Below are 12,613 nucleotides of genomic sequence, written 5' to 3' on the forward strand. Positions count from 1 at the left end.
ACACGCGGCAGCTGACAGCTGGGTGCCTCGACGAGGTCTCGTGCTTGAGGTGGAGATCCCGCCAAACACCAAGAAGCAAGGTGCGTTCAATCGCCACGCGGCGGACGCACTCGCACACTAATCTAATGGCTCCACCTCAGAACGCGAGCCGGTCAACACCGACAGCTCGTGGCCTCACACAGCGATCAGACGGGTCACCTCGACTCTCGGCACGATCCTCTTCCTCGTCTGCAGGATCCCGGGCAGAGATCGCCAGGCCGGACACCCGATAGCCGCCTCCCGGTAACTCAGGACGATATCCCACGCTCTCGCCTCCGATAGCACCGTCTACGCCGAATGCGCGATCGATGAGCGCTACCCCTCCCACAGGGTGCGCGATATCCTTGCGCCTAGCGGCGCGGCCTATCAGCGGCCGCCCTTATCTAACCGTGACGTCACGGCAGCGCAGTGTCGGGTCTCCGCAGGTGTCGTGCGGTCCCCGTCGGCATCCGACATCCTCGTCGCTCTCGTCGTCCTCGCGGCCGACAGCCGCAGAATTTTCCTGCGATGATTCCTTGCCGCTACCCTCCTCGATGGACAGCCGGCATTCGACCCTTGTCCTGGCCGTTCGTCCGCCCCAGCCTGCCCATCAGCCATGCCACTGGCGAACCTCTTTTGCGTGGCGCTTATCTGTCGCCACGTCTTGTCTCCTCCTCTCCGTCGGCGTTATCCTGTGCGCCGGCCCTGGACGATCGCCCTCTCCTTTTTTTCCTGTCGCGGTCCATCTCTCCCTCGCCGCTGCTAGTCCTTAGGCGACGTTTGTCGAGGTGCCCGCGGTTACATGAAATAAGCCGCGAATGAGTAAATAAAATAATACGCTCCGCAGTCCCGCCAGAGATTTCGTTCTCTCGCTGAGTGCCCGACCCGGCCATACGCGCCTCCTTGCGCGACGCTTAGGCGGGAGACGGAGTGGCGAGGCAGCTAAAACTGCCACGTCACAATATATATATATATATATATATATATATATATATATATATATATATACACAAGGTAATTCAGAATAACCTTATGTCCTTGAAAAGACATATTCCTGAGGTTATTCTAAAACAACGTTTCCTTTAGCAAAAACTTGTCCAGAACTTAATTTTTGAATTTTAAGAAGAAATAGTTATTCAATAACCGGGTGCGTATAGTGAAAAGGCAGGGCCGGCTCATCTCACCATTCGATATGAGCGATTAGGTGAGGCGATCGCAGTGATCAGCTGACAGATCAAACACTGCTTTCCTCTCTCTCCCCCCTCTCTCTTTTCCGCCTTCTCAAAACCACTATCCCATTCTCATTCTCATTTTTTTCTTATTTATTTATCAACTCGTGCATTGGCACTGAAATAATGCTAGATTTAACCCTTAAATACATAAATGGGTCTAAGAGACCCCATATGAAGATTCGAACTCTTGCTGTGTAAAGACAGAATGAGATAGGAAGTTCGGACCAGGACGTAAAAAAAGTTTGAAATCTTCTCTTTCGAGTGATATGGTTGATCAACTTTTTTGGTCAACTAGAATTTGGACGGCACGGTAGCAAAGTTTTGTTACAGTCAATGCGACCCATATAGGGTGTAAATGAAATTTTTTTGTGAGTAATCTTATGTAAAAAAACTAGACAAAACACGTTCAAACAGGTCCATTCGCGTATGTTACTCTGTCTAAAGTTAAAATACTATAGTGCCGTGAAAAAAGATTTTTGCGTAAGGTCCGAAATATATTATGAAACACACCAATTTTCAATTTTAGACACCTTGAGAAAAATACCATATCATATTTGCCTTGTTACGTAAGTATATTTTTTAGTAGAAATGGCAGTGACATATTTATTTTTTGCAAGTATGACTCTTTAGCTTTAAAACAGAGTATTGTAAAATCTAAAAGATTTTGTATGCAAAGATATGATTTTTTTTTTTAAATGAAATTTTAGACACCCAAAAATACCTCATATTTTTCTTGTTACACATATTCTACTTTTTAAAAGGAATGACAATACCATAATTTTTTTTTTTGAAAGTATGACTCTTTAGCTTTAAAATGCCGTATTTGAAAGTCCTTAAAAGTTTTTTATTGCGGAGATATGATTTTTTAAAGGAAAAGTGGATTTTTAAACTGTTTCTAATTTTTGCTTAATGGTTTTTCTTTTATAACTTAACAATAAGTCATTTTTCGGCTATATTAATTACGCAATCACATTTCTAAGATTCTAAACTTTTATATGAAAAAAAAGATTGTTGAAAAATGTTGATTAGAACCAAAGTTATAACTTCTCAAAGTTGAAAAAGTCTTTCAGACCCAAAGATGTGTTTATGTATTTTACGGGATCGGTGTGTTTAAGGGTTAAAACGTTATTTAATTATTTGAGGTCTTGTCTTTAATAATTATTTGAGGTCTTGTCTTTAATAATTCTTTACGTGTAAAAAAATATCCCTTTTAAGCCAAAACTAGCATATTTAAAATGCGTGATTGAAAAATAAACGTGCAAAGAAAGAGAGAGAGAGAGAGAGAACGAGATAGAGAGAGAGAGAGAGAGACACGTGTCCGATCAAGTTTGAACGTGTACACTCACTTATCATCCTGCACAGCGATCAGCCTTTATCTTCACAAAGATAAAATATTCTTATAAAATTCGCAATTTTTCTCTTTTTTTCTTAAATCACATCACTTGTCACATTCACTACAATCATTCTTTTGTTCGAAAAATACCCACATAACAAAAATTGATCCCAGGAATATCCTGCGGATGTATGTCAAGGGATTTCTAATATCCTAAGGATGTGCTTAGATAAACTTAAGAGGTCCTAAGGATATCATGTGGATGTCTGAATGTCTGTTATGTATAGCCCTAGGATATCGTAATTCATATGTCCTCAGGATGTCTTTGGATAATCAAATTTGATCTTGAAGATGTCCAATGGATGTCTTAAAATAACTTTTAAAACTTTCTAATTTTATGAATTTTTCCAAAATATTCACATTAATATTATTACACCACATAATTCCAATAAACAAAACAATATTTTTTGTAACATTTTAAAAAACATTTTTCGCAAAAAAAATTTTGGAAATTTTTTTTGGAATTTTCAAGCGGTCACCCATCCAAGTTGTGACCGCGGTGGACGATGCTTGACTTTTACGACTGCTGCAAACTGGATCCCCCCTGATGATCTGTGAACACTTTTGTTTATTGGGTTTATGTTAATACGTTTATATAACTGATAGATTAGGTGATCATATATTATTAAAAAGATGAACCGTATAATTAAAGCATTATTTGTATAAATATATATAAAATTATAGTTTTTTAGTGATTTTTACAAATGCGAAACAGCATCTGAAATAACTTTTGTTATATGTTTAAATAAGAATGTAACTAGAAATATATGCCAATATAATACAATAATTAAATTAAATATAAAAAAATTGTTGTTAAAAAATGTTGGCGACACATACATCTCGTTTGTTCGACCCGCATGTAAAGGTGGCGCTTACGCGCTTTCAGCGCAATATCTATGCTCTATATTGTCTCGGTTCTTCCCCCCTCGCCATCTTGTGTAGACGCGGTCAGTTAGAGACGAGACGTGTGTAAAGAGATCCCCGAATAAATTGAGTTTAGCTAAAGAGTCTCGCCCTTTTACTGTTGTCCACCTCCTGCATACTCTGTCAGGATATGGGCCCAGAGTGCCTAAAAGCTGCGTGGACAACATTTGATCGCAAATACGCGAAACCTCGGCTCTAGAACTTCAATGCGCACGAGAGGATCCACGAGGTGCGAGCAAGAGAAGGCGGCACGGCTCATCAGTATCCTAAGGCCGGACGTACCGGGGATCGATCGGACACGTGAAGACACGCACTCCCAGGATCTCGATCGGGCATACGTGCAGGAAGTCGGTCGAATTCATTCAGTCGGGTGAACGGTCAGGTTCGTTCAATCGCGCAATCGGTCGAGTCTGTTCAGCCGCCGTGATCGGTCGAGTTTGCTCAATCGCGTAATCGATCGAATCTGTTCAGTTATTGTAATCGATCGAGTCTGTTCAGTTGTTGTAATCGATCGAGTCTGTTCAGTTGTTGTAATCGATCGAGTCTGTTCAGTCGTTGTGATCGGTCGAGTTCGTTCCATCGCGTAATCGATCGAGTCTGTTCAGTCGTTGTGATCGGTCGGTTTGTTCAGTCGCGGGCGGTCGAATCTGCTCTGTCGGGTGCGCGTGACCGGACGCTAACACACACGAGAGACACTAAGACAGTTATCCGTTCACACAATGAATGCAAACGGCGTCGTACGCATCGAGGCGCTCGGGCGTGAAAATTATGATACCTGGAAGCTGCAAATGCGCGCATTATTGGTCAAAAACGAACCATGGGGCTACGTCAGCGGAGAGATCGTGAAGTCCGAACTCGTGGAGAATGACGTGGCATCGGTCGCGGCAATTAGAGAATGGAAGATCAAAGACGAAAAGGCAAAGTCCGATCTGATTCTGTCCACAGGCGCCAGTCAATTGAAGCAGATCAAAAGCTGCGCAACATCCCGCGAACTGTGGCTCAAGCTAGAGAGTACATTCGACTCGAGGGGACCGGCGCGTAAAGCCACCCTGTTAAAGGGCCTTACATTGAAGAAAATGGACGAAGGAGGCGATGTTCGTGAACACTTGCACGAATTCTTCGACATCGAGGACAAGGTATCTGAGATGGACATCAATATCAATCCAGATCAACTAGCGATAATGATGCTCTACAGTTTGCCGTCCAGCTTCGAAAATTTCCGATGCGCCATTGAGAGTCGGGACCAATTGCCGACACCCGAAAATTTACGCATCAAAATCACCGAAGAGCATGAAGCAAGGAAGGCGGCAACGTCGAACTCGGTACAAGGAGCCATGTTTGCAGATAATAAGAAAACGAAGCCGAAGCACCATCCCAAAAGGGGTGACCATAGCAAAACCAAGTAGTTCGAATATAAGTGTTACAAATGTCACAAGGAAGGGCACAAATCCTCTGAGTGCCCGACGAAGAAAGCAAAAGACAAACAGTCCGAAAGCGTATCTTTATTATCCACTGTTGACGGAGGCGATATATGTCAGCTGACGACCAGCAATAACCAGAGCATATGGTGTCTGGACAGTGGGTGTACGTCACATCTATGTAACGACATCAACACATTTACAGGAATCGACGGAAAAAAATCTGGCAGATTAAAGTTGGCGAGCGACGCGTATGCTGAAATAAAAGCAAGAGGCACCGCCGAGGTCGTAGCAACTATAAATGGCAAACGAAGCGACGTGACTTTAAGGGACACGTTGCACGTTCTTGAACTTCGTACGAATTTGCTCTCGGTCTCAAAGATCACAGATAAAGGTTTCAAAGTAGTCTTCAGTAAAGAGAAGGCCACGATTTTCGACAAGCAGGGATCCGAAAAGCTGGTCGCGAAACGCGTTAATAATCTTTATTACGTAGAAGGAGCGATGCCCGATAGTTGTCAAAACGCAGAGCGCGATAACAAAAGGGACGATGAATCAAGAAGCTCAGTTGATTCATTGTTAGCGTGGCACCGACGAATGGGCCACTTGAATGTTCGTGATCTGCAAAGTGCATCGAGGAACGGAGCCGTTCGTGGGATCAGAATTAAAGGAGGAAACGAGGACTTAGACTGCGAAATCTGCCTTCAGGGGAAGATGTCTCGACTACCATTTCCGAAGAATCGGGAAACGTCGAATCGGGAAACAGCAAAGTTGGCCCTCATTCACACCGACATCTGCGGTCCGATGCGCACACGATCGAACGGCGGTTCAACCTACTTCATTACCTTCATCGACGATCATATCGGATGGACGGAGGTCAGGTTCATCAAGAACAAGAGTCAAGCACTCGAAGAATTCAAGGCATTTAAAACTCTCGTCGAGAAACAACAAGATATGAAGGTTAAGATCATACAGTCCGATAACGGACGAGAATATGTGAATAAAGAGTTCGAGGAATACTTAAAGTCGCAAGGCATCACACGTCGGCTCACGACAGCCTACACGCCGGAGCAAAACGGCGTGGCCGAAAGAAAGAATCGGACGCTAGTGGAATCGGCACGGTGCTTGCTGATTCAGTCAGGCCTACCCCCATCATTTTGGGCTGAGGCCGTTTCTACAGCCAATTACATAAGGAATCGCTGCCCGACGAAAAGACTAAATGGACGGACTCCCTATGAAGAGTGGCACGGAGACGTACCATCGGTGGAACATTTTAAGGAATTCGGATGTAAAGCATTCTGCTTGGACAAGACGCCGACGAAGAGAAAATTTGAGGCCCGATCGAGAGAGGGAACATTCATTGGATACTCAGAAGAATCGAAAGATTTCCGAGTCTGGCTATCCGACTCCCAAAAAGTCGAGATCACAAGGGACATACGATTTCTGAAAAGTGCGCTGAGAAGTCGACAGCGTCGCTTGAAGATTTCTATCCGGAACCAAACATTCATGATCACGTCGAGAAAGATCTGAAGACATCAGATATCGACATTGAACTATCACCAGAACGGTCCGATGAGGCGGAGGATTTCGAGGAGACTGTCGAGGAACTAGAAGCGACGGAAAACGAGGCTGCACCACCGGCTCGCAGAACCGTCCTCGTATAATCAGAACCGGACGGCCCGGACGACCTCGAAAAGATTACGGCGGGAGCACGGAGGAGGCTGAAGTCGCTTATCTTACCGAAGTTCCGATGACGGAGGCGATCTCAGGAACAAATTCATCGGAATGGAAGAAAGCCATGGCATCGGAGGTAAGGTCCCTGATTAAAAACGATGCATGGAGTTTAGTCAAACATCCAAAAGATCAAAAGGTGATTGGAAGTAGATTTGTTCTACGAAACAAGTATAATCCTAACGGGACCATTGAGAAAAGAAAGGCTAGAGTGGTAGCACGCGGATTTTCCCAAAGATCCGGCGTGGATTTTCGCGATACTTTCGCACCTGTGGCGGGACTAAGTTCTATACGCACAGCAGTCGCAATAGCAGTCCAGGAGGGTATGAAGATCGAGCAACTCGACGTCACCACAGCATACCTGAATAGCTACGTCGAGGAGGAGATTTTCATGAAACCTCCGGAACATCTCGAAGATATTTTGGAACTCATCGTCCAAGCGAAACAAGAGGACAAAAACATCCGAGACGCGGCGAAGAACATGTTGAAGAAGCTGAAAGAAGAGGATATGGTCTATCTGTTGAAGAAAGCACTGTACGGCCTACGTCAGGCAGGACGCAGCTGGCACACGTGTCTAGACACTGTACTACGAAGTGTCGGAGCTGTCCCATCGGAAGCTGACCCATGCGTCTATCGCATCGGGAAGGCTGAAAATAAATGTTTCATAATCGTCTACGTCGACGATATTTTGCTTATGTCTCGTGACGACAAGATGATCCAAAAACTCAAGAGTCATCTTAGCACGAGATTCGATGTCAAAGATCTAGGCACCGTTAACCGCTGTCTGGGATTGGAGTTCGCGAGGAACGAAAGCTGTGTAACCATAAACCAAAAGAGTTACATACTCGACGTTCTCAACAGGTTTGGCATGTCGGAGTGCAGGCCGGTGACAACACCGTTGGAGCCAGGTCTGAAACTCATCGTGGAGGAAGACGAAGAGGATGAGAAGGGTGAGGACACCAAGGTTCCCTACAGAGAGTTGATCGGGGCCTTAATGTACTTATCTGTGGCGACGAGGCCCGACATCACTCACGCAGTAAGCTACCTGAGTCAGTTCAGCGATTGTCACGGAGAGGTCCACTGGAGGGCTGCAAAGAGAGTTCTACGTTACCTAAAGGGAACGATAAACACTGGGCTTGTTTTTCAACGCAGCGATGAACCCCCGACGATGTACACAGACGCTGACTGGAGCGGCTGTAGCGTGGACCGTAGGTCCTACACCGGTTACGTTTTTATTATAGGTGGCGGAGCCGTTAGTTGCAACTCAAGGAAACAACAGATCGTGGCTCTGTCATCCACCTAGGCCGAATACATGGCCCTATCCGAAGCAACCAAGGAGGCTTTGTACATGAGGAAGCTACTAAAAGATCTTGGAGTCGTCTTACAAAGCATCGTCATAAGGAACGACAACTTGGGTGCACAGAAGCTAGCTGCAAATCCTGTGTACCGCGCTCGATCCAAACACATCGACATCAGGCACCACTTCGTGCGCCAGGCTGTCAAGGAGAAAACAATTTCCATTGAATACACCCCGACTGACAGGATGCCAGCTGACGTTCTTACCAAGGGACTGCCCAGGGCAAAGCACGAGAATTGCAGTAATCTTCTCGGACTGAAACCCATTCAGTAGAGAAGATTCAATTAACACACCGTAACTACTGCGGTTCGAGGGGAAGTGTTGGCGACACATACATCTCGTTTGTTCGACCCACATGTAAAGGTGGCGCTTACGCGCCTTCAGCGCAATATCTATGCTCTATATTGTCTCGGTTCTTCTCCCCTCGCCATCTTGTGTAGACGCGGTCAGTTAGAGACGAGACGTGTGTAAAGAGATCCCCGAATAAATCGAGTTTAGCTAAAGAGTCTCGCCCTTTTACTGTTGTCCACCTCCTGCATACTCTGTCAAAAAAACATTTAAAAAGCATTTAGAAATATTGCTTGCTCATTGAGACGTAAATCGAGATTTTTTTCATCCATGGACTTTTCTTGTCGATCGAGAATATTTACGTTTCTCAATAGTACTGTGTTTAAGATAGAACTTTAAAATCAAAAGAGCAAAACACAAGTTTTAAATAGTTAGTTCTCCTAGGAACGTCCTAAGGACGTCTTTGAGATGTTGTTGACGCTCTAAACCCATCCCATTCATGTCCCTGGACATTCAGAACGGATTCAAGATCGTCCTGAGGACGTTTTGTGCTGTTAAGGTTTGTATATTGTTAGTAATATAAAAAATTTTTTTCTCCAATCAAAATAAGATATACTAAGAACTTTAATGGCAATTACAAATGCCCTAAAAACATCCTATAGATGATTTTACATTTTGGATCAGAATAGGATCAATCCGATCAAAATAGGATATTCTAAGAAGATTCATTGCTATGTGGGTCCTAACGCATACAAATCACTATCGTCACTTTATACAAAGCACTATCGTCAATTACTATTAGTCACTACTAATCACGCGTGAGAATTACTCAAAAAAAGAACCACGTGTTTACATGACGACATAAAACACGTGTTTACAACAAAGAGGTTAGGTTAGGTTGTATCCTCTTTGCTTTACAAGCGAGCAATCGACTAGTTTTATTGTTTGCGTAACACTGCGTGATTGACGTTTTAAAAATCAGAACGCAATAATTAAAAATTACAAATATTGTTGCGCCCGTGTGTCGCGCCTCAAAGATTTCACGGTCATCCCGGACGAGCCCCCAAACGTTGCACTCGCGGCGCGTTCACGGCTCACGTTTCTCGAGCGACTGTCTCTTGTCTCATACCAAACTCAGTAGCTTTCCAGCTACAACACAAGTCGATATTGTGTAACACAGTGTCCATTAGTGTGAGTAAGACAACTAAAATGGTAATTAGTTCAGTTTAGGTACTTCACGTCCGATTATTATGAAATTAGTCTCATTCGACGCGTTTTCACTCGAAACGAACGAATCTGACAAAAAAGTGTCGCAAAAAAAGTGAACCGAGATATCAAGCATTAAAGTTGGCGATTGTGCAAGTTAGGATCCATGTCATATCGGCGTATTGTAACTGAGCATGTGCTGTGATAGAAATGTTAACGAAATTTGAAATGTTTAATCACTGCCACATTTACTACACTTAAATGTATTTTCCAGAACACTGTGTTGGATTAAAGAATTTATTAATTTTGGTGCAATGTAGATTTTTTAATTAAAACATTAAAATAATTTATTTTATAAAATTAATTAATTTAATTAATAGACAGATCCCACTTACAAATAGAAATCTTGAAACAAAGTCTACAGATGTACTGCTCCCTCCACATGAGTTCGCGACTTTCCACGCTAAGGGAGGTCCACCCCATTCCCACCCCTACCCACCACATCCCCTCCCTCTCCCCGCGCGGGGCGAATCGATGCATGTGTCATGTATTGGTCATCTTGATTCGCGGAGAGGGACGTGGAGGGGTATCGACCCCCCGCAAAAATCGTATAAATACGGTGCGCAATCAATGCGTGAATCAATAGTCGCTCAATTATTAGAAGCGAATCAAGATGATATCAGTAGAAGAATTATCAGGAAAAAATGGCCAGATACACAAACGAAAAATATTACGACATGATAATGGCACATGGATAGTGTAAGGGACAACCTCACGTTGCTGCAAGAAGATACGCGGAATTATATTCGCATCGAGCAAGACATCCGTCAGCAAACGTTATACTTGCGGCAGCACAACGATTGTACGATACCGAAAGCATTCTGTCAAAAAAAAAAGAATTGATTGTGGTAGACAACGCAATTATAGAAACGTTCGTAGTGTGGAAACAGTTCTTCGTGCTGTTGAACAAGAGCCCGAAACTAGTATTGGGGTTATTGCTCAAGAGCATAATTTGTTTTACTCCACAGTACAAAGAATTTTAAAAGAAAAAAAATGCACATTTACCATTACACTCGCGTGCAAGATTTACGAGAGAAAGATTATCAACAAAGAAGATTCTGTGAAAATTTTTTAAGAAGAGTAAACGAGAATCCGCAATTTTCTTCTCGTGTGATATTTAGCGATGAATCGTTGTTCACACGAGAAGGAATTGTTAATTCACACAACATGCATATGTGGAGCGATAAAAATCCTCGAGTTACTCGACTTAGTTTTCAGGTCCGATGGAAAATTAACGTCTAGGCAGGAATTATGGCTACAAATATACTGGGCCCACTTATTCTGCCAGAGATCTTGAATGGAGCATTGTATAAGAACATCTTGACAGAAAATATTCCAGATTTTCTATAAGAAATACCATTTGTTGAAAGAAATAGAATTATATTTCAACAAGACGGTGCTGGATCTTACAATGCCACAGTTGTTACGGACTATTTAAACGAACAATTTTCTGGCCGTTGGATAGGCCGGTATGGCCCAATACCTTGGCCTGCAAGATCGCCGGATCTGAATCCATTGGACTTTTTCCTATGGGGATACTGCGAAAAAGTTATTTATAAGAAGCTTCTTGAAGATTTAGAAGATTTAAATGACAAGCTCCATTATACTATTTAGGACATCGACAACGATATTCTACAGAAAACTCAAAAAAATTTATTGAGACCCATGAGAGCTTGTGTTGCAATGAACGGTGGCCACTTTGAACATCTATTGTGAGAAAAAAAGAATGAAATAAGCAATTAATCTGCCCTTTTCAGGGCAATCAAATATTTCATACGTGGAACATTTTCTTACACACAATTCACAAAGTATTATAAAAAATAAATAAAATACTCAAGAAAATTATATGATATGTATCATACAAGTTTCAACGAAAATTAATGAGAAATGAGTAATGAAAAATCAACATAATTTATTTAAAAATATTACATTTGCAATATTTTTAAATAAATTATGTTAATTCTTTATTACCCCTTAATACACATAATTTTTTTTTAAATGTTGCATTTGCAATATTTTTTAATAGATTACATGTATTGATAAAAAATTAAATAAAATGCGTGTCGCGCATGTGACCGTAAAATCAAAAATTTTAAGGTCATCCCGATTTTTAATGGCCGAAAGACTGATAGTGCTTTCCAGCTACGACACAAGTCGACACTATGTAATACAGTGTCCATTAATGTAAGAGAGAAAATTTTAGTTGTCTTACTCACACTAATGGACACTGTGTTACAGTGTAGACTTGTGTCGTAGCTGGAAAGCACCCTGAGTTTGGTATGAGACAAGAGACAGTTCGCTCGAGAAATGTGAGCCGTGAACGCGCCGCAAGTGCAACGTTTGGGGTGACGTCCGGAATGACCGTGAAATCTTCGAGGCGCGACACACGGGCGCAACAATATTTGTAATTTTTAATTACCGCGTTCTCATTTTTAAAACGTCAATCATGCAGTTACGCGAATAATAAAACTAGTCGACTGCTCGCTCGTAAAGCAAAGAGGATACAACCTAACCTCTTTGTTGTAAACACGTGTTTTGTGTCGTCGCGTAAACACGTAGTTCTTTTTTTGAGTAATTCTCACGCGTGATTAGTTAGTAGTGACTAATAGTAATTGACGATAGTGCTTTGTATAAAGTGACGATAGTGATTTGTATGCGTTAGTATTTTTCAAACAAAAGAATGATTGTAGTGAATGTGACAAGTGATGTGATTTAAAAAGAAAAGAGGAAAATCGCAAATTTTATAAGGATATTTTATCTTCGTGAAGATAAAGGCTGATCGCTGTGCAAGATGATAAGTGAGTATACGTTCAAACTTGATCGGAGACGTCTCTCTCTCTCTCTCTTTCTCTCTCTCTCTCTTATTTTTTAATCACGCATTTGAAATATGCTAGTTTTGGCTTAAAAGGGATATTTTTTTACAAGTAAAGACAAGACGTCAAATAGTTAAATAACATTTTTAAATCTAGCATTATTTCAGTGTTAATGC

The sequence above is a fragment of the Solenopsis invicta genome, chromosome 14, assembly GCF_016802725.1.
Source record: "Solenopsis invicta isolate M01_SB chromosome 14, UNIL_Sinv_3.0, whole genome shotgun sequence".
In the NCBI taxonomy this organism is placed as follows: Eukaryota; Metazoa; Arthropoda; class Insecta; order Hymenoptera; family Formicidae; genus Solenopsis; species Solenopsis invicta.